This window comes from Coregonus lavaretus, assembly GCF_964263955.1.
Source record: "Coregonus lavaretus genome assembly, chromosome: 2".
Lineage (NCBI taxonomy): Eukaryota > Metazoa > Chordata > Actinopteri > Salmoniformes > Salmonidae > Coregonus > Coregonus lavaretus.
Window position 1 is genome coordinate 13,929,630 of NC_139989.1, and position 23,973 is coordinate 13,953,602.

General features: G+C 44.8%; 1 protein-coding gene across 3 annotated transcripts in view; it reads left to right on the forward strand.

Moving 5' to 3' along the window:
* arhgap21a (Rho GTPase activating protein 21a) overlaps positions 1-23,973 on the forward strand; it is a 104,391-nt gene that overhangs the window by 9,172 nt on the left and 71,246 nt on the right. The gene's annotated exons all lie outside the window — the stretch shown is intronic.

The following is a 23,973-nucleotide window of genomic DNA, read 5'->3' on the forward strand; positions in this document are numbered from 1 at the left end:
TAATTATTGTACGTATGTGTGGGTGTGTATGTGTGTGAGCGTAGTAAGGTAGTATTAAAAATGCATGAAGGCCCTATAGCCCTTTCCTCAAACGTATTATCTGGCATTGTTAGGCTGGTAATTGGTCATGGCCTAGGTAATTTGGGTTCTGATGTGAGCTTCAGAGATTTCAGTGATAACTCTTAATGTCACAAAATAATAACCCTCTGGATATGATAGAACATCAAGGGTTCCAGCAGCACACAACTCTGCATATTCACCCTTCAGTAATCCAGTGCTCTCATATTCTTTTAGCTAATCCAGTCTCTTGGGTTTTATTGCTTTGTTTTTGAGATCCTGAGATAAGAGACTGTTAAGAAAAGGCGGGTTTGACGGGATGTTTATTTTTTACCCGTGGGAGAAATTTTGGACGTGCCCCGTCTGTTTCGAAGGTGGGGCTGCGTCACTCCTCTCTTTTGCTCTCATCTAGGGAGTCTTCCTCCTGCGAAGAAAGTGAAGATTTATGCTAAAATTAGTAAATAAATATATAAAGGAAGGAAGCCGGTGAGAGTACCCGCATTGCCTGCAAACTGCAGAGTCATTCAGGACTCCGCTGTGGAGGCAGATGCACTGCAGAATCCTCCCCATCTCACCCAAGACAACACAGCTTCTTAAGACTTGACTATCTTTCATAATGACTTTGATATCTGACAGTATAGGTGAGTGGGCGCAGTTGCAGTGACTCTTACCTGTTCTCGTCTTGCTGGAGTAGAGTTGGTTTCGGGACTGTCAGCAGCGGGGGGAGGTAGAGGATTTGTGCCTCCTGGTCGGTTTGGTGCCCCTCTCTGACGCAGCACCCCTTCCGATCGGAGCGAGCTATCACAGCTCCTCTGACTGCCTGGCACGGCTGCAGACACCGGCACCGAGAGGCACAGCACAGCCTGGGAAGACTGTTGCAAGGAGTGAGAGGAAAAGGAGAAGAGGGGGGAGAGAGAGAGGGAGAATCTTCCTCCCCTTACTCTGCAGGTGTAGCTCCCAATCCTGTCACTCTTAGGTAACTGTGGCAACTCCTGTCCATCAACTTAGAATTGGACCATAACCAAGGAGCATTGACGTCTCTCTTGTCACGGCAACAGACACCAAAGTCTCTGAGGATCTCCTGCATCCTGTCTTTTTTTGTGGTGTGTTTAGGTGTTCATTGGTCCTGCAGAGTACTATGTATTATTAAGATAGTGTTAATGAGCTTTGGAGGGGATGCCCACAGCTGGCAGAATGCCCGCTGGGCGCACAGATGGGCATAGGGATGCTACCCGCTGTGCCGCCTCCTGACAACGTGTCGTCCACCCTGTCCCTACCCCCTTCTGTGCCAGGACATCGGAGCACGATTGGCAACAGCCAGGGTACCAGTGGGTACCGCAGTGTTGGGGATACCCAGCTGACACTGACAGGCAGCGCTGTTGCAGTGCCCGTTCCCCCTGTAACAAATCATGGCTCACCTCAAGGTGCTGGACTGTGTGATGAACAACAACTGGAGCGCTCTCTGTGACCTGTACTGCGCCTGGAGCAATCAGGTCTGTCCTAACTCTCTCAGCTCTCGCCTTCCTTAGATGTTCTGTGAAGTCGACAATGTGGCATTGCGACGTTACTTCTTTAAATGATTTAGCAAAGGTTATCTGTTAAAGTCCATTGAGAAAGCAGCTTTGATGCAGTGTGGCATGGTTTATACCCCCTTTCTCCTCCCTGCTTTACTCTCCTGTCTGTACCGTCTCCTCTACCGGTACCCCTGACACCTTGCGCATTTATAGCTCTATTCACTACTCCAGCATGGCATGGGAAACAGTAAACCACTGGCATGGTGACCTCTGGACTGTTGCCCTGGACTGTAGCTCGTAGCGCTGCATAGTTAGTTACATTGAGTTCTGCAGTATTTATGTGGGAGGTCTGTTTCTATTTTGGGAGCAGCACTGCAGACTACAGTTATGTACTTCCCCTATGTGCAACGACTGTGTGTGTGTGTGTGTGCATGCTTGATCTGCTGTAGGCTATTCCTTTCCTACTTCAGTCTTCTCACTGTAAAAGCAAACACTGTACCTATTGTTCCAAAAATTGTGCCCTCTCCCTTGTGGAGCGACACAGCAGGGTTGCTCTCTCTCACCCCGTCCGCTAATTTAATTTTAGCTACGCTGAAAACTGTTTGCGTCCCACGCCGATCTGATAGCCCTCTGTTTGCTGTGTGGTGCTGCTGGCTACGGCTCTGAAAACGGCCTTTGTGTACCGGCTTCATGAAATATTCACAGTCAGGCACCTGGCCATGAAGGGAGCAGATAGAGGAGCCCCATCCCCATCTTATCACTCCACTAACTCTCCCTCTTAGTCTCTTCAAAGACCAGGGAATAATACGTAACAACATAACGTTGATCTGTGGTTACAAAAGGCAAATATCCCCTGTGTGGTATTTCAATATGTTGGCCACTTAAAAGAAGATTAGTCACAAACTCCGGCTTTGAACTTGTCTTTCTTTCTTTGCCGGACGGCCAGACAACGTTCCAGTGTACAGTGGAGTTCAATAGAAAGAGTGATTCCTTTCATCCTCTCTAGTGCAGGTTTTCTGTTCCCTCGCTCTGCTCCCTTCCTGCTAGATGGGGATTAGGCTGCTCCATGTTTGTATGGGGGCCTGCTTCTTTTGTTGAATATTCAAGACCACACTGCAAAACCAAAACTTGGAATATCTCATAAGAGATAAAGTTCCAAGGAGACACACAACTCTTTTCATCAGCCGACGACATATTGAAATACAACAGATACATTTTGCCTTTTTGTTGTCCATCTGCACGTGTATGCCTTCTTTCACCTTAGTTAACACAGTGCGCAGGGTTAAACAGCATTGTGGGAGTGTGTGTGTGTGTGTGTCACAGTGCACCCTGTCACAGCCCTGCTCTGTCAAACCTCTGATCTCTGATAGAGGAGGTGGATTAATAATTAATAGTGGAGCCCAGCAGTGAGGAGCCCAATTAGCTTCCGTTGCATCTGGGGGGGCCCTGGTATCAGAATTGTCCCACCTGCTCTCTGTCTCGTGTGTGAGAGAGGGGGATGAGGATGTGTGTGTGTGTGTGTGTGTGTGATGGGCTGGGTCTTTGTCTGGACCTCTCTGGAGGATATTCTTCACACTACCTACCCATACACCCCCCAGGACCACACCCTCACTGGAGGGAGGGGAAGATGATGCCCTCTGGTGCAAGTAGATAGAGAGAAAAATGTGAGGGAGTAATTAAAAACAAAGGGAAGTGAAAGCAATACATCAGACCAGGCGGGATTCTAGTCAACATGACAAACTAGGATAACATTCCAAACAAACAAACATTGGGGGAGACTCCTCCCCACTCTGTTGGTGAGCCCACATCAGGTTCTATGACTGTGCAGCCCCTGACTCTGCGCCTAGTCTGTGATTTGCACTGGCCTGGCTCTCTCTCTCCCCTCTCTTTGTGGAGAGGAATTCCAGGCCACTGGCCTGCACAATCACCCAACTATTAGCATATGAAAGCTGCTTCGGGGAAGTGAGCACAAGGGGGGGAGGAGGGGGGAGTCATAAAAGTTCCAAATCGGTCGCAACACACTGAACAGACACTGGCCGTGTCAGAATACCCATACTTGTGCCCTAAATAGTAGGCACAAGTACTTTTGAGTGTGAAAAAAAGAACGTTTAATAGTATGCGTCTTTCGAAAATGTAGTATACTTTAAATGCCCAGATGTCATACTGATTTCAGCTTTGACAGCAGCTGATCAATTAGATATGGGGATGTGCTACCGAAATCAACGAATAGCGGGAAACAACGCAATCGATCATGACCCGTTCTCAGGATTCAAAAATATCATGTTTTATAGTATGTAAATGCCAGGATGTTATACTTATCTCAGCTTTTCATCAAGTAGAATTTGATGCACACTTTCCACAATGCATTGGAAGAGGTGGGCTGCGAGTGATAGTCCCTAGTTCTCTTCAAGTAGCCAAACAACAAAACTAGGCTACTTAATTGGGAAGATGTCAAATAGCGACGCTTTTACAGTGGTGTTCAAATGTACGCTAAGTAGTTTTTGTTCTCCTTAAAATTATCACGAGTATTGCATCGTAGGCTACATCTTTGTGTTTTCTCATTAATGTGTCTTGTTCTCTTGACCTTCATCAGAGCATTTAAACTAAATACTAAACCATGTTTAGATTTCTGAATGTGTCTGCACCAGGGACTCGGAAAGTGGCTGTGTTTATTGATGTCATGTTAATCAGGCCTTTTGATTTGAGCAAATTGATTGTTTTAGTTTTGTAGGCTAGGCTACGTATTTCATTATTTAATTTATGGATCAAGCCTTCGCAGTCATTCTGATCTCGTTCCCAGTGATCAGTGCTTTAGTTTATAATGTTGCTGTCCAGTGGTTCTGAATTTGTCCACATTCTTCTGTGCAATAGGCTTTTTATTTGAACATTTTAAAAGTTTTGGTGTGTGTACTAGACTATTTGATTGAATTTATATACAGTAATAATATGATAATAATAATAATAATAATAATAATATAATATAATATAATATAATAATAATATAATAATATGCCATTTAGCAGACGCTTTTATCCAAAGCGACTTACAGTCATGCGTGCATACATTTTTGTGTATGGGTGGTCCCGGGGATCGAACCCACTACCTTGGCGTTACAAGCGCCGTGCTCTACCAGTTGAGCTACAGAGGACAGTACCAGTCAAAAGTTTGTACACACCTACTCATTCAAGGTTTTTTATTTATATTTATTATTTTCTACACTACCTGTCAAAAGTTTTAGAACACCTACTTATTCAAAGTTTTTTTTCTTTATTTTTTACTATTTTCTACATTGTAGAATAATAGTGAAGACATCAAAACTATGAAATAACACATGGAATCATGTAGTAACCAAAAAAGTGTTAAACAAATCAAAATATATTTTATATTTGAGATTCTTCAAATAGCCACCCTTTGCCTTGATGACAGCTTTGCACACTCTTGCCATTCTCTCAACCAGCTTCACCTGGAATGCTTTTCCAACCGTCTTGAAGGAGTTCCCACATATGCTAAGCTCTTGTTGGCTGATTTTCCTTCACTCTGCCGTCCGACTCATCCCAAACCATCTCAATTGGATTGAGGTCGGGGGATTGTGGAGGCCAGGTCATCTGATGCGGCACTCCATCACTCTCCTTCTTGGTCAAATAGCCCTTACACAGCCTGGAGGTGTGTTGGGTCATTGTCCTGTTGAAAACAAATTATAGTCCCACTAAGCCCAAACCAGATGGGATGGCGTATCGCTGCAGAATGCTGTGGTAGCCTTGCTGGTTAAGTGTGCCTTGAATTCTAAATAAATCAGACAGTGTCACAAGCAAAGCACCCCCACACCATAACACCTCCTCCTCCATGCTTTACGGTGGGAACTACACATGCAGAGATCAACTGTTCACCCAAACCGCATCTCCCAAAGACGGTGGTTGGAACCAAAAAGCTCCAATTGGGACCTCAGACCAAAGAACACATTTCCACCAGTCTAATGTTCATTGCTCGTGTTTCTTGGCCCAAGCAGGTCTCTTCTTCTTATTGGTGTCCTTTAGTAGTGGTTTCTTTGCAGCAATTCGACCATGAAGGCCTGATTCACACAGTCTCCTCTGAACAGTTGATGTTGAGGTGTGTCTGTGACTTGAACTCTGTGAAGCATTTATTTGGGCTGCAATTTCTGAGGCTGGTAACTCTAATGAACTTATCCTCTGCAGCAGAGGTAACTCTGGGTCTTCCATTCCTGTGGCGGTCCTCAAGAGAGCCAGTTTCATCATAGCGCTTGATGGTTTTTGCGACTGCGCTTGAAGAAGTTCTTGAAATTTTGTCGTATTGACAGACCTTCATGTCTTAAAGTAATGATGGACTGTCGTTTCTCTTTGCTTATTTGAGCTGTTCTTGCCATAATATGGACTTGGTCCTTTACCAAATAGGGCTATCTTCTGTATACCCCGCCCTACCTTGTCACAACACAACTGATTGGCTTAAACGCATTAAGACGGAAAGAAATTCCTCAAATTAACTTTTAAGAAGGCACACCTGTTAATTGAAATGCATTCCAGGTGACTACCTCATGAAGCTGGTTGAGAGAATTTCATGAGTGTGCAAAGCTGTCATCAAGGCAAAGGGTGGCTATTTGAATATATTTTGATTTGTTTAACACTTTTTTGGTTACAACATGATTCCATGTGTTATTTCATAGTTTTGATGTCTTCACTATTATTCTACAATGTAAAAGTAAAGAAAAACCCTTGAATGAGTAGGTGTGTCCAAACTTTTGGCTGGTAGTGTATGTTACAGCACTTTGGTTTCACTAATAAATATGTTGAAATGGAAGCAAATTATCTGTTTCTATCTTTAGTCATTTTTAAATGGGATAGATGGGCTTATATGGGTTACGGTGTTGGTCGAATGTGATAGTCTGCCTATAACTGTAAGTCGCTCTGGATAAGAGCGTCTGCTAAATGACTAAAATGTAAAATGTATAACCTACTCAGCCGGTCAGGCCGTGTCATACTGCATACTTTTTACTAAACGGTACGTGCTAAATGGTATGCGACAATGAGTGCATACTATGCAGTTTAACTATGTAGTACGCTAGTACGGGTATTGAGACATGGCCACTGGCTTCTTCAGCCCTGGTCCAGGCCAAGTGCCCATGTTCCAGGCACTCCATGAATAAGACCCCAATGTAGTAGTAGTAGTAGTAGTAGTAGTAGTAGTAGTAGTAGTAGTAGTAGTAGTAGTAGTAGTAGTAGTAGTAGTAGTAGTAGTAGTAGTAGTAGTAGTAGTAGTAGTAGTAGTAGTAGTAGTAGTAGTAGTAGTAGTAGTAAGGTCACTTAGTCAGTCATCCATAAAGTTTTCCACATGGGACATAATCAATCAATTGAAGTTATTGATTTGTTGACAACCTCGTTACCTACATCCTCAATGACTACCTGATTGAAAGGTTGGAAACCCAATAGACACTGACTGTAGCCTGCTTTGACTTCATGTGCTACAGTTTTGACTCGAGTGTGTGTGCTACAGAATAGCTCCTGTTTTGAGTGTGTTTGTACTGTGTGTGTGTCAATGATTAAAAGCAGTTTACCCAAGCGTATAACGCTGTAGTGATACCCCCTGCTGTGCGGCTGAGCTTTGCGTTTACCAGACAAGTGCGTGTCTGTTTTTTAAAGCACCATGAAACAAATATGCTGCTTGTAAGAGAAGGCACCTGAGCTCCAAACCCATTTCTAATCTCTGTGAATGGCAGGCCCTTTAACTGTTCTGTATCTAAGCGCTCCACATTAAAATACAAGGCATACAAGGTACAAGGTGTTTAAAGTATTAAGGATATCAGGATAAACTCTACCAGTTGACTGCTTTTAATGTGTCAGTCTGTACTTTATTGTTCCTACACACACTACCTACACGTAGGCTGCCACTAGTAATTGTTTAGGCGCTAATTGATAAACACTACAACCTCCATCGTAAAACACTCTGCTATGTACAAAAATATTTGTTGCAATTTCTTTTATTGTGTGGTATTTAAGTCTGATAAAAAATGGGGAATTGCCAGGGACCTCACTATACGATTTTATCAGGATACTTAAGTGCCGATATGATATGTGTTGCTATTCTCACGATTCTATATGTATTGTGATTAGATACTGCGATTTTATTGTAATTTGACGTTCCAAACATATTGCTCAGTGTATGTTTAATGCAGAGAGACGAGAGAGCATGAGAAAATGAGTTTGATCAGTCATGGAAATAAAAGTGCTGAAAATAAGCGATAGGATGAAAAATACCAGAGTTTTGGCGCAGGTACAGCAGACTAGTGCTAGCTAACGGTAACTAGCAAAAATAGAGAAATGTGTGTTTGTGTATATTTTTTTTACAAAACTTTGAGTCAAAATATGTAACTATCTATTTTTTCCCCCATCACTAGTTATTACCCAACCGTAACATAATAGATTACTCATCTCATCATGCTACCATCTGGATGACATGCTATTCTCACTCCCAAGACACTGCTGTATCTGTGCATTTGACTGACTGTCAGTTTGACTGCCCTGGATCTCTGCGTGCCTGTCATAATAGGAACCATCCATCTCAACATCTGTGTGTGGGGAAGGAGTGTGCACAGAATGCTGATTCACCTTCCGTTTTTCCCCCTCCAACATCCCTCACTCTCCATTCCCTCTTCAGATGGAGAGAGAGGGAGTTATGGTGGAGGTTGTCAGTGTAGTAGTGGTGGTGGTAGCGGAAGACCTAGCTGGGTGCTTGAGCGTACTGTAATGAACTCATCAAGCTCAGGTCCACCATAACACATCTTTAAGATTCCCTGTCTCACCTATCCCTGGAGCTGTGTATTCCTTCAACTGTATAAGAATGCATTGTGTTTGTTGTAGCCTACACATTGGTCCTATCCTTTCACTGAATAATGCTGAGTGGAGAAAATGTCTGCATCGCTGCCTGTCAGAGAGGGAAGCACGGGCTCTGAATGAGAAGTAGCCCGACGATGCTGCTGAGGTATGCTAGCTGGGCAACGAAAACCTCCCTTGAAAAGATGCAGCTCTCTTTGGTGCAATGCAGGCGGACTGGGTGGAGCTATTTGGAATGGGTTGGACCTATTTAGTGTGACTGTGTGTACGTGTGTGTGTGTGTGTGTGTGTACGTGTGTGTGTGTGTGTGTACGTGTGTGTGTGTGTGTGTGTGGTGTTTTACGGCTGTGTTAGTCTGTAGAGACCTCCACTTTGCCCAACCCCCACCACCTCGCTAAGAGGTGAGTGCGCGCTGGTTGTAAATATCACATGCGTGTTGGGAGAGGAGAGTGTAACCATGACAACCGGGTGTGTGACAACGGCGCTCCCGAATGTGAGCTCTGCCCTTGCACAGAACATCACCTGCAGAGTGTGTGTGTGGTTGCGTCATGCGAGAGGGTCATGAAAAAGGGAACAACTGCCCCTCCTTGGTAACAGTGCTGGGCTGCTAGAGAACGCACCAATCATACTCATGTTAGTTGTTAGTATGTTGGTTTGTCAGTAAACAAGAGATATATACATGACCTTTGACAAATTTTATGCAATACAGTATATATATTAGAGTATTTTCTATACAGTTTATGATAATGCTTTGCTTGCCCTTCATCACAAAGTCCTCTCCCGTTTAGCTCCATGCCTAAGCAGAGAGGGGAGGGAATGGGGTGTGACGGGCATATTTTCCTGTCTGTTTTCCTCACACAGCCTTGAGGCATCCCAGTAAAGGAGGTGTTAATTGGTTGTCTGCTCAGTGTCAGAGCACGCTATTGGCCTCGGCGTAAAGAAAAGCAGAGACAAACAAGGGGAATAATGCACTCTGTTCTCTATCTGTCTATCTGCTTTGTTCAAGGGGACGTCACCCCTATTAACATTCAGATGGCATACAGCAGGGGTGTTCAACTAGATTCAGCTGCGGGCCAATTCTATTATTATTATTATTTGTAAAAAAAAATTGAGCGGATGGTCAGGGGGCCGGAGCATAATTACAAATAATTTGTAGACTGCAAATTGATCGCAAGAAGCCCAAACAGATAAATATTTGACTAAAACATAATCATTTCAAACCTTCCTTACTTTTGTATACAATCACATACACTTTATATCTCTAAGTGTGGGAATACTTGCCTCATTATTTGAAGTAAAGTAAAGCGTTCAGATTTCAAACAATTCTACTGCCTCAAGCTCACATTGCAAAGTGGTGGGTCACGCGCTGATAGTCAACGGTAGGCAGGCTAAAGTATATGCATCCGAATGGCGAATGGGAGGCGCGCTTTACAAGTTCAGATTGAGAAATAAAAATAGCTCATTTTTTAATTGTAGCCACCAAAGTTTTTAATACGCGATTGCATTCAGAATTGTTGTTTGTTGCGCAATGACTGGGCTTGCAAAAGCAGGTTTCACTCCAGTAGCCTACAGGCTTTTTGAGGAGCTACTCTGGCGCTGTCTGACAGGTGATAGGCTATTCCGCTCCTCAGGCTAGGCTTTGTATGCTGTGCGCCTGTGATAAATAAGATACATAATGACTAACGAAAATACACACGCGCAAATTTAATTCCACAAAATTATTACAATTAACCTATATACCGATAAGCATGACCGGTCAAATGTCTTTTCGGCGGCTAACCGATTAACAGTTAACCGTTAACATCCCTAATCCAACTATTATTATTATTATTATTATTATTATTATTATTATTATTATTAGGTATTTGTATTATTTTGCTCAGAAAGCTTTAATCAAATCACACGTGGGACGAATGGCCGCCAGTTATACAGGTACAGACATCAAATCAAATTGTATTTGTCACATGCGCCGAATACAACAGGTGTAGACATTACCGTGAAACGCTTACTTACAGCCCTTAACCAACAATGCATTTATTTCTTAATAAAAAAGTAAAATAAAACAACATCTAAAAAGTGTTAAGAAAAAAAGAGCAGAAGTAAAATAAAATAACAGTAGGGAGGCTATATACGGGGGGGGGGGGGGGGGTACCGGTGCAGAGTCTGTGCGGGGGCACCGGCTAGTTGAGGTAATATGTACATGTGGGTAGAGTTAAAGTGACTATGCATAAATAATTAACAGAGTAGCAGCAGCGTAAAAAGATGGGGTGGGGGTGCAAATAGTCCGGGTAGCCATGATTAGCTGTTCAGGAGTCTTATGGCTTGGGGGTAGAAGCTGTTGAGATGCCTTTTGGACCTAGACTTGGCGCTCCGGTACCGCTTGCCGTGCGGTAGCAGAGAGAACAGTCTATAACTAGGGTGGCTGGAGTCTTTGACAATTTGACACATGCTCCTCTGACTGTGATGGAGATGGACGGTTCATCTAGAGTGACTAATTGCTAGCAAAACCAATGGGACAATATCAAAATGAGTATTTACTGTCTCTGTGCAGACTGCTGCGGACCCTCCCTCACAGACACGCAAGGCTCTGGGACACGAGATGGGAGGAAGACCGGAGAGCACGTCGAAAGAGGGGAAACATTGAGGATGGGTTGATAGAGGGGCAGAGTTCAGGGATGAGAGCGAGGGAGATTTTAAGAATGAGAGATGGAGAGAGTGCAAACAGAGTCAAGAGGAGGCAAGTCAGGGTTGAGAGAATAAGATACAGTGAGGGGGAAAAAAGTATTTGATCCCCTGCAGATTTTGTACGTTTGCCCACTGACAAAGAAATGATCAGTCTATAATTTTAATGGTAGGTTTATTTGAACAGTGAGAGACAGAATAACAACAACAAAATCCAGAAAAACGCATGTCAAAAATGTTATAAATTGATTTGCATTTTAATGAGGGAAATAAGTATTTGACCCCCTCTCAATCAGAAAGATTTCTGGCTCCCAGGTGTCTTTTTATACAGGTAACGAGCTGAGATTAGGAGCACACTCTTAAAGGGAGTGCTCCTAATCTCAGTTTGTTACCTGTATAATAGACACCTGTCCACAGAAGCAATCAATCAATCAGATTCCAAACTCTCCACCATGGCCAAGACCAAAGAGCTCTCCAAGGATGTCAGGGACAAGATTGTAGACCTACACAAGGCTGGAATGGGCTACAAGACCATCGCCAAGCAGCTTGGTGAGAAGGTGACAACAGTTGGTGCGATTATTCGCAAATGAAGGAAACACAAAAGAACTGTCAATCTCCCTCGGCCTGGGGCTCCATGCAAGATCTCACCTCGTGGAGTTGCAATGATCATGAGAACGGTGAGGAATCAGCCCAGAACTACACGGGAGGATCTGGTCAATGATCTCAAGGCAGCTGGGACCATAGACACCAATAAAACAATTGGTAACACACTACGCCGTGAAGGACTGAAATCCTGCAGCGCCCGCAAGGTCCCCCTGCTCAAGAAAGCACACATACAGGCCCGTCTGAAGTTTGCCAATGAACATCTGAATTATTCAGATGAGAACTTGGTGAAAATGTTGTGGTCAGATGAGACCAAAATCGAGCTCTTTGGCATCAACTCAACTCGCCGTGTTTGGAGGAGGAGGAATGCTGCCTATGACCCCAAGAACACCATCCCCACCGTCAAACATTTACATTTACATTTACGTCATTTAGCAGACGCTCTTATCCAGAGCGACTTACAAATAGGTGCATTGACCTTATAGCCAGTGGGATAACCACTTTACAAATTTTTTTTTTTTGGGGGGGGGGGGGGGGGGGGGGTAGAAGGATTACTTTATCCTATCCCAGGTATTCCTTAAAGAGGTGGGGTTTCAAATGTCTCCGGAAGCTTGTTCCACCATTGGGGTGCCAGAGCAGCGAACAGTTTTGACTGGGCTGAGCGGGAACTATGCTTCCGCAGAGGTAGGGGAGCCAGCAGGCCAGAGGTGGATGAACGCAGTGCCCTCGTTTGGGTGTAGGGACTGATCAGAGCCTGAAGGTACGGAGGTGCCGTTCCCCTCACAGCTCCGTAGGCAAGCACCATGGTCTTGTAGCAGATGCGAGCTTCAACTGGAAGCCGGAAACATGGAGGTGGAAACATTTATGCTTTGGGGGTGTTTTTCTGCTAAGGGGACAGGACAACTTCACTGCATCAAAGGGATGATGGACGGGGCCATGTACCGTCAAATCTTGGGTGAGAACCTTTTTTTTTTTTTTTTTCACCTTTATTTAACCAGGTAAGCCAGTTGAACAAGTTCTCATTTACAACTGCGACCTGGCCAAGATAAAGCAAAGCAGTGCGATTTAAAAACAACAACACAGAGTTACATATGGGGTAAAAAAATACATAAAGTCAAAAAAATACAACAGAAAATATATATACAGTGTGTGCAAATGTAGCAAGTTATGGAGGTAAGGCAATAAATAGGCTATAGTGCAAAATAATTACAATTAGTATTAACACTGGAATGATAGATGTGCAAGAGATTATGTGCAAATAGAGATACTGGGGTGGTAGTTGGGTGGGCTAATTTCAGATGGGCTGTGTACAGGTGCAGTGATCGGTAAGGTGCTCTGACAACTGATGCTTAAAGTTAGTGAGGGAGAAAGAGTCTCCAGCTTCAGAGATTTTTGCAATTCGTTCCAGTCATTGGCAGCAGAGAACTGGAAGGAATGGCGGCCAAAGGAGGTGTTGGCTTTGGGGATGACCAGTGAGATATACCTGCTGGAGCGCAGACTACGGGTGGGTGCTGCTATGGTGACCAATGAGCTAAGATAAGGCGGGGATTTGCCTAGCAGTGATTTATAGATGGCCTGGAGCCAGTGGGTTTGACGACGAACATGTAGTGAGGACCAGCCAACAAGAGCGTACAGGTCACAGTGGTGGGTAGTGTATGGGGCTTTGGAGACAAAACGGATGGCACTGTGATAGACTACATCCAATTTGCTGAGTAGAGTGTTGGAGGCTATTTTGTAAATGACATCGCCGAAGTCAAGGATCGGTAGGATAGTCCGTTTTACGAGGGCATGTTTGGCAGCATGAGTGAAGGAGGCTTTGTTGCGAAATAGGAAGCCGATTCTAGATTTAACTTTGGATTGGAGATTCTTAATCTGAGTCTGGAAGGAGAGTTTACAGTCTAACCAGACACCTAGGTATTTGTAGTTGTCCACATACTCTAGGTCAGACCCGTCGAGAGTAGTGATTCTAGTCGGGTGGGCGGGTGCCAGCAGCGTTCGATTGAAGAGCATGCATTTAGTTTTACTAGTGTTTAAGAGCAGTTGGAGGCTACTGAAGGAGTGTTGTATGGCATTGAAGCTCGTTTGGAGGTTTGTTAACAAAGTGTCCAATAAAGGGCCAGATGTATACAAAATGGTGTCGTCTGCGTAGAGGTGGATATGAGAGTCACCAGCAGCAAGAGCGACATCATTGATATACACGGAGAAAAGATTTGACACATTGAACTCTATCTGAGAAGTAGTTGGTGAACCAGGCGAGGCAGTCATTTGAGAAACCAAGGCTATTTAGTCTGCCAATAAGAATGCGGTGGTTGACAGAGTCGAAAGCCTTGGCCAGGTCGATGAAGACGGCTGCACAGTACTGTCTATTATCGATCGCGGTTATAATATCGTTTAGGACCTTGAGCGTGGCTGAAGTGCACCCATGACCAGCTCGGAAACCGGATTGCATAGCGGAGAAGGTACGGTGGGATTCGAAATGGTCGGTGATCTGTTTGTTAACTTGGCTTTCAAATACTTTCGAAAGGCAGGGAAGGATGGATATACAGTGGGGAGAACAAGTATTTGATACACTGCCGATTTTGCAGGTTTTCCTACTTACAAAGCATGTAGAGGTCTGTAATTCTTATCATATGTACACTTCAACTGTGAGAGACGGAATCTAAAAATCCAGAAAATCACATTGTATGATTTTTAAGTAATTCATTTGCATAGTATTGCATGACATAAGTATTTGATCACCTACCAACCAGTAAGAATTCCGGCTCTCACAGACCTGTTAGTTTTTCTTTAAGAAGCCCTCCTGTTCTCCACTCATTACCTGTATTAACTGCACCTGTTTGAACTCGTTACCTGTATAAAAGACACCTGTCCACACACTCAATCAAACAGACTCCAACCTCTCCACAATGGCCAAGACCAGAGAGCTGTGTAAGGACATCAGGGATAAAATTGTAGACCTGCACAAGGCTGGGATGGGCTACAGGACAATAGGCAAGCAGCTTGGTGAGAAGGCAACAACTGTTGGCGCAATTATTAGAAAATGGAAGAAGTTCAAGATGACGGTCAATCACCTCGGTCTGAGGCTCCATGCAAGATCTCACCTCGTGGGGCATCAATGATCATGAGGAAGGTGAGGGATCAGCCCAGAACTACACGGCAGGACCTGGTCAATGACCTGAAGAGAGCTGGGACCACAGTCTCAAAGAAAACCATTAGTAACACACTACGCCGTCATGGATTAAAATCCTGCAGCGCACGCAAGGTCCCCCTGCTCAAGCCAGCACATGTCCAGGCCCGTCTGAAGTTTGCCAATGACCATCTGGATGATCCAGAGGAGGAATGGGAGAAGGTCATGTGGTCTGATGAGACAAAAATAGAGCTTTTTGGTCTAAACTCCACTCGCCGTGTTTGGAGGAAGAAGAAGGATGAGTACAACCCCAAGAACACCATCCCAACCGTGAAGCATGGAGGTGGAAACATCATTCTTTGGGGATGCTTTTCTGCAAAGGGGACAGGACGACTGCACCGTATTGAGGGGAGGATGGATGGGGCCATGTATAGACCCGAAACACACAGCCAGGGCAACTAAGGAGTGGCTCCGTAAGAAGCATCTCAAGGTCCTGGAGTGGCCTAGCCAGTCTCCAGACCTGAACCCAATAGAAAATCTTTGGAGGGAGCTGAAAGTCCGTATTGCCCAGCGACAGCCCCGAAACCTGAAGGATCTGGAGAAGGTCTGTAGGGCCAAAATCCCTGCTGCAGTGTGTGCAAACCTGGTCAAGACCTACAGGAAACGTATGATCTCTGTAATTGCAAACAAAGGTTTCTGTACCAAATATTAAGTTCTGCTTTTCAGATGTATCAAATACTTATGTCATGCAATAAAATGCAAATTAATTACTTAAAAATCATACAATGTGATTTTCTGGATTTTTGTTTTAGATTCCGTCTCTCACAGTTGAAGTGTACCTATGATAAAAAATTACAGAAGTCTACATGCTTTGTAAGTAGGAAATCCTGCTAAATCGGCAGCGTATCAAATACTTGTTCTCCCCACTGTAGGTCTGTAACAGTTTGGATCTAGAGTGTCACCCCCTTTGAAGAGGGGGATGACCGCGGCAGCTTTCCAATCTCTGGGGATCTCAGACGTTACGAAAGAGAGGTTGAACAGGCTAGTAATAGAGGTTGCGACAATTTCGGCGGCTATTTTTAGAAAGAAAGGGTCCAGATTGTCTAGCCCAGCTGATTTGTAGGGGTCCAGATTTTGCAGCTCTTTCAGAACATCAGCTGTCTGAATTTGTGTGAAGGAGAAGGGGGGGGGGGGGGGGGGGGGGGGGGGGGGGGGGGGGGGCAAGTTGCAGCGGAGGGTGCAGAGCTGGTGGCCGGGGTAGTGATAGCCAGGTGGAACGCATGGCCAGCCGTAGCAAAATGCTTGTTGAAATTCTCAATTATTGTAGATTTATTTTTTGTGCTGGTCAAGGGCAGTCAAGTCTGAGGAGAACCAGGGGCTATATCTGTTCTTAGTTCTGTATTTTTTGAATGGGGCATGTTTATTTAAGATTGAGAGGAAATTACTTTTGAAGAACAACCAGGCATCCTCTACTGACGGAATGAGATCTATATCCATCCAGGATACCTGGGCCAGGTCAAGTTAGGAAGGCCTGCTCGCTAAAGTGTTTTAGGGAGCGTTTGACAGTGATGAGGGGTGGTCGTTTGACCGCGGACCCGTTACGGACGCAGGCAATAAGGCAGTGATCGCTGAGATCCTGGTTGAAGACAGCGGAGGTGTATTTAGCGGTTAAGTTAGTCAGGATGATATCTATGAGGGTACCCATGTTTACGGATTTAGGGTTGTACCTGGTAGGTTCCTTGATAATTTGTGTGAGATTGAGGGCATCTAGTTTGGATTGTAGGATGGCCGGGGTGTTAAGCATATCCCAATTTAGGTCACCAAGCAGTACGAACTCTGAGGATAAATGAGGGGCAATCAATTCACATATGGTGTCCAGGGCACAGCTGGGGGCTGAGGGGGGTCTGTAGCAAGCGGCAACAGTGAGAGACTTATTTCTGGAAAGGTGGATTTTTAGAAGTAGAAGCTCAAACTGTTTGGGCACAGACCTGGATAGTATGATAGAGCTCTGCAGGCTATCTCTACAGTAGATTGCAACTCCACCCCCTTTGGCAGTTCTATCTAGACGGAAAATGTTATAGTTGGGGATGGAAATTTCAGAATTTTTGGTGGCCTTCCTAAGCCAGGATTCAGACACTGCTAGAACATCAGGGTTGGCGGAGTGTGCTAATGCAGTGAATAACTCAAACTTAGGAAGGAGACTTCTGATATTAACATGCAAGAAACCAAGGTTTTTACGGATACAGAAGTCAACAAATGATAGCGCCTGGGGAGTAGGAGTGATACTGAGGGCTGCAGGGCCTGGGTTAGCCTCTACATCACCAGAGGAACAGAGGAGGACTAGAATAAGGATACGGCTAAAGGCTTTAAGAACTGGTCTTCTAGTGCGTTGGGTACATAGAATAAAGGGGGCAGATTTCCGGGCGTTGTAGAAAAGATTCAGGGCATTATGTACAGACAAGGATATGGAAGGATATGAGTAAAGTGGAGGTAAACCTAAGCGTTGGGTAACAATGAAAGAGATAGCATCACTGGAGGCACCGATTGAGTCGGTCTCCGCGTGTATGGGGGGTGGGACAAAGGAGCTATCTAAGGCAGGTTTAGCTGGGCTGGGGGATCTACAGTGAAATAGTACAATAAGAAATGACCGAAACAGCAATAAGCAAACCATATTGACATGGGAGAGAGGCATAAAGCAATCACAGGTGTAATTTGAGAGAGCTAAGACAACAGCTGGTAATGGCGACAGTTTGGGCTGAGGCTAAACATAAACAGGATGCGGTACCGTAAAAAGGAACAGTCCAGCAGGCATCAGCTGTATAGCTGAGTTATCATAAGGTCCGGTGAACAGCAATAGGATAGTTCGGAGGTAGTTCGGGTAAAGCACTAGCGAGCAAGAGGCCACGGCTAGCGTGTGCTAGCGGGCCGGGGCCTGCAGATGGAATCTTCGTGGTCGACGTCGTAACGGGAAGCCTGTTGTAACCACATCAGACAATTTCGTCGGCAGACCAGTCGTGTTGGATCGGCGGGGCTCCGTGTCAACACTAGGTGGTCCCGTCCGGTTGACAGAGGGGTAGATAGCCGGGAGATGGGCCTGGCTCAAAGCTAACTCAGGCTGATTAGCCAAACCACAACGTCCATTTTGTTGCAGCTAGCTGGTAGCGATGAATCCGGTGTTGAAGGTCCAGTGATTCAGTGATTCCGGCAGAAAAACTGATATATTCTGGGTCGATAACGCGCTGTGCAGACAGTGCAGACTGGCCGAATAATAGTCCAGGCTAGAGCTGGCCGGTAGGTGGTGCAGGCCACGGACAATTGTGAAAAACCGCTAACGGTAGCTAATAGCAAGTAGCTAGTTAGCTGGCTACTCCCGTCTGGTAGACCGAGAGGTAGATAGCCGGGATATGGGCCTGTCTCTAGGCTAGCTCGAGGCTAACTGGTGCTTGCATCGGGGGCAGTGGTGATTAGCCAAACAGCAACATCCATTCGGTTGTGGCTAGCTAGTTGCGATCCGGTGATTATTTCGGCAGAAAAATCCAATGTTCTGGGTGAAATACCGCTAACTGTGGCTAATAGCAAGTAGCTAGTTAGCTGGCTAGCTAGTTTCAACTGGAGATTCTAGATTAAAGGTAAGTCAATAATAGAATCCGTTCCACATTGAGTGAGGCGGGTTGCAGGAAAGTATATTTTGTAGAAGGATGAAAAGTCTGATAGGGAAATATGTACGAAAAATACTAAGAAACAGGGTATTTACAGGCTATTTACAGACACACGACAAAAACAGGACTGCACTGCTACGCCATCTTGGTTTACATCCTTCCCTCAGCCAGGGCATTGAAAATGGGTCGTGGATGGGTATTCCAGCATGACAATGACCCAAAACACACGGCCAAGGCAACAAAGGAGTGGCTCAAGAAGAAGCACATTAAGTTCCTGGAGTGGCCTAGCCAGTCTCCAGACCTTAATCCCATAGAAAATCTGTGGAGGGAGCTGAAGGTTCGAGTTGCCAAACGTCAGCCTCGAAACCTTAATGACTTGGAGAAGATCTGCAAAGAGGAGTGGGACAAAATCCCTCCTGAGATGTGTGCAAACCTGGTGGCCAACTACAAGAAACGTCTGACCTCTGATTGCCAACAAGGGTTTTGCCACCAAGTACTAAGTCATGTTTTGCAGAGGGGTCAAATACTCATTTCCCTCATTAAAATGCAAATCAATTTATAACATTTTTGACATGTGTTTTTCTGGATTTTGTTGTTGTTATTCTGTCTCTCACTGTTCAAACAAACCTACCATTAAAATTATAGACTGATCATGTCTTTGTCAGTGGGCAAACATACAAAATCAGCAGGGGATCAAATACTTTTTTCCTTCACTGTACTAGAAAGAGAGAGGCAGAACGAGGGGGAATAGTGAGGGACTAGAGAGGAAGAGAGGAGGAGGAGGAGGGTTTATTCTTTCCAGCTGAGCCTGGGTGTGGTCATTATGGGCCTGGGGACCTGCTGTGGCTCAGCCTGCAGTTTAGAGCCCAGATATTCAGTTTCTGACCTATCTGCCAAATAACTCTGTGTGTGTGATTTGAGTGTGTTTGTGATGCGTGCATGTGTGTGTTGTGTGTATTTCATGTTTGCGTTGTGTGTGTTTTGAGTGCTTGATATTTTGAATGAGCGTGCTTTGCATGTTTGCTCCTGTTCTATATTGAAGTGCTCTCTGGGCTTTGTTTTTGTGTGTACTTTGCTGTTTGTCCTCTCTCTGAGGGTCACTCGAGGTAGAGTGACATGGATGGCGTAGTCCCTTCAGCTGTTGTGATCCAGTACAACCGGGCTCATATTTGCCTTCTGAACTGGAGCAGGACCCCATCCTGCTGACACCCTGTTATCCCCTGACCTCCGCACATGAATGTTTGTGTGTGCATGCATGGGTGCGTGTGTTCTGTCACTACTCATAACATTAGAGTTGTGTAGATAAGTGAAGAGATATTTATTCATTTCTTTATTAAATTAATACAGTGCACATTAAGGCTTGCCACAGAGTACCTCCCTCGTTATGGCTGTGGGAATCATGCAGGCAGCCACATGGCCTGTTAAAAATAACAATTTGTGAAAGCGCCTGTTAACATGGCTTGAATTGTTTTATATTATACTGAACAAAAATATAAACGCAACATGTAAAGTGTTGGTCCCATGTTTCACAAACGCTATACGCGCTAAATTTGTAACCATTGGACTGGGCCTCTCAGAAGTTGTTTGTCAACTATCAACAGAAATGCCAGTCAAAAGAACACTCCGTTTGGAGGACAAGGACAACACACCAGCCAAGAGACCTGCACCAGACAGAAACTACTCCCCATTGACTGGTACCTACCAGATGAGTCCCAGTGCAGCTTTTCAAGCAGGTAAAGCCAAAGCCAGTGGGAAAACTGCTAATTCCTGTAAACCACAGGTGCCACAGACAGAAGTGGAAATCATCCAAAGCAGAGTCCTGCCTCAGAGTGAATGGTACTGGCCAGAGCCGTTTGCAAGGTGTTGTCCAGACTGGCAGCTCCTCTGACTTCCTGAAATCCATAATGGGCTTATAAAGGTTTCTGCTATGAGAGCCGCTCAACTGAACTCTCAACAGAACGACACGGAAAATGGAATAGCAGCTCTGCCTTCTTTCAATCTAAGCTGTCATTTGTGAGGCAGAGAGACGTCTCGGAGGCTGCCTGTCAGTCAGAAAGTAAAAAGGCAGCCTTAGACATCAGACACGTTTACACTGAGCCCTGTCTGCTGGAGAGAGCCTCTCCCTCACCGCTGACAAAGGTTGACTCTACAATAACTGCCGCTATGCAGCTCTGCGAAAATGTTCTTTCATTGAGCGAACGTCCTCGTCCCATTAGACCTGATGCTATATGAAATCCACCCCCACCATACACAAAAAAATAAAATAATGTATGCACGCATGACTGTAAGTCGCTTTGGATAAAAGCGTCTGCTAAACGGCATATTATTATTATTATTATTTCACGAGCTGACATAAAAGATCCCGGAAATGTTCTATACGCACAAAAAGCTTATTTCTCTCAAATGTTGTGCACACATTTGTTTATATCCCTTTTAGTGAGCATTTCTACTTTGCCAAGATAATCCATCCATCTGACAGGTGTGTCATATCATGAAGCTGATTAAACAGCATGATCATTACACAGGTGCACCTTGTGCTAGGGACAATAAAAGGTCACTCTAAAATGTGCAGTTTTGTCATACAACACAATGCCACAGATGTCTCAAGTTTTGAGGGAGCGTGCAGTTGGCATGCTGACGGTAGGAATGTCCACCAGAGCTGTTGCCAGAGAATTTAATGTTCATTTCTCTACCATAAGTCGCCTCCAACGTCATTTTAGAGAATTTGTCAGTACGTCCATCCGGCCTCACAACCGCAGACCACCCCACCCCAGGACCTCCACATCCGACTTCTTCACTTGCGGGTGCTGAGGAGTATTAATGTCTGTAATAAAGCCCTTTTGTGGGGGAAAACCTAATTCTGATTTGGCTGGGCCTGGCTCCAAAGTGGGTAGGTCTATGCCCTCCCAGGCCCATCCATGGCTGTGCCCCTGCCCAGTCATGTGAAATCCATAGATTAGGGCCTAAATAATTTATTTATATTGACTGATTTCCTTATATGAACAGTAACTCAGTAAAATCTTTGAAATTGTTGCATGTTGCGTTTATATTTTTGTTCAGTGTAGCTCACTTGATTATGATGGTAATCGATTCAAAAAACATATAGGGGAGAGCTGAAGCTGTTGCTACCTCACACAATTTTACAGTTTTGTTTACTTTCTAGGTCTGCTTTTTCACATGCTCAAGGTATCCATGGACCTGAATTTCTCCTCTCATTGTGGCTATGCTCGTTAAAATCGCTCCGCAATGCAGCAGCTCACTTTTATGGTCACACAACTCAACCAATGCACTACTTGCCCAAGCCCTATAACAAACTTTTGGTACTGCGGTGGAGGAACCAGTGGAGGAACCAGTCTGACTCTTGCCGTCCTGCGGTGTAATTGGCTAATGCGGTTTCTCTTCTTTATCCCTGAATTATTTCATTAAGCTGTAAAACACAACGCTAAACAAACATAAAGAGCGTACATATCATCTCCTGTTGTGAAACCGTAAAGATCACCACCGCGGCTCTTGTATCACGCTCCATCGGTAGTCTGCAATGTCTAATCTGGTTTCCATTTATACCTTCAGTGGACGTGGATGGTTCTGCTCGCTGGGTGCTGCCTGTAAATACCTCCCCTGCTACAGTTAGTCTAGCCGTTTGGAGAGGAGCGTGATCTCTGGGAGGCTGGAGGATTACAGGTTTGGAACCAGTGAGCCCAGCTGGTCTGTGAGGAGGTTTTAAGTGGAATTTTAAGGGATATCGCCACTCTTAAAGGCTGTGTGTCTTAGGACATTTCAATGCATTGCAAAGCGTTAAAGTGTAGAACACGCCTGACTTATCTGTATTGCAACCTAAATAGAATGAGGGTGCATGAAGCACTGGGCTTTAGATGGGATGAGGATAATAGGTTCGTTAAGGATAATGAGGTCAGTTAGGGCTGCAAGTTCAAGTTGGGATGCAGGTGCAGCAGGGACAGTAAAAGCCATGTCCGAGTCCCAGTGGGTAGATCCATCAGGAGTGCTTGATCTGATCTGATCTGATTGATCACTGGAAGCCTTACAATGATAAACAAAAAAAAAATGTATGCACGCATGACTGTAAGTCGCTTTGGATAAAAGCGTCTGCTAAATGGCATATTATTATTATTATTATTATTATTATGATGGACGCATGACATTTGCATGTGCGCATTCGTAGGCACACAGTATATACACACACACGCACTACGCTATATTCTGGGCCTGCGTTTCCAGTCACAACATTCCACTGGCCGTATCTCACAGAGGGCCCCAACTGCTTTTAATCAGCTGGGTCACGAGGCGCTCCAGATGCCTTAGCTAGCTTTGGGACCCGAGAGGAGAGGAGGGGAGAGACTCCTAAAATTCTACATATTTGTACCCCCTTTCCTCTCCCCTCCTCTGCATTGCGTCATCCTCCTCTGAGAGCAGCGTTGGCTGGCTTACACATACTGGACCTGTGTTTTCACCACATGACACAATGCATTTCTATACTTTCCAGCTTCTGCTAATACTTTTCATCATACAGTGTGTCATGAATATTTTTGAAAGGAGTGCTGTGTGCTTTCAGAGACTCTGAACACAGTCTATAGAGATGTACTTGCCCAGTGTTTTCTGTTTTGAATAGTTCTATGACTTTAGCATAGGTGTATGGGCAGGTGCAACCAGAGATGGTCCTTTTTCTTTATAGACCAAAATGGTGATTTGTAATTCAGCCAGCTCTTGTATGAAAAGCTTTCCTTCGAGTGTCTGTTGTGTACAGTGTTTACCATGTGTTGAATGGCAGGCCTACAAAGCCACATATTTTGTATGCTGAATTGCACAGCTCACGGCGAAGCTCCCTGGCCTCATTGCAAAGTCAGGCTCCACGTCTATCAGCTGGTTGGTGTTGCACTGGCTTCATAGAATCACTGTGGCAGTTTGTTTAGGAAAAGCACAGCTGACCTGGTGTGAAGAAGGGGGAGGAGCAAACAGGAACCCAAATGGGGAGATGCTGTCCATTTGTCACCATAACTTCCCTTCAGGTTTGATGTTCACCTGCATTTGTTTGGGGGACTTCTGAATTTACTATTTTACCTTGGCTCCTAGCAATAATGTCAGTTAGTTTGTGTGCAAGTAGGGCTGCAGATGTTTGTTGCCCCTAAGCACAGATCTAGGGTTGGCTTATCACCGTTATCTTAATCTAGGGTCGGCTTATCACCCTTAATAGGATGTAAAAAGCACAAAGGACAACAAATGGGAGAGAGAAAAATTCCCCCTTAAGTTGCTCTAAGTGCACAATCATTATTATTATAATCTGTATATAGTTTAGGGATGTCTCAAACCTTAATTCCCACCATGCTTAGCATTGATTTACCAATGTTTGTGAGCGTTACCTGGATACCATAGTACTAACTCCCTCTTCCTCCACTCTCCACCACCTATCCTCTGGCTCCCCTGGAGGTCTAACGTTAGACGGGCTGACGTCGCCTGTGTAGACTATAGGCCGT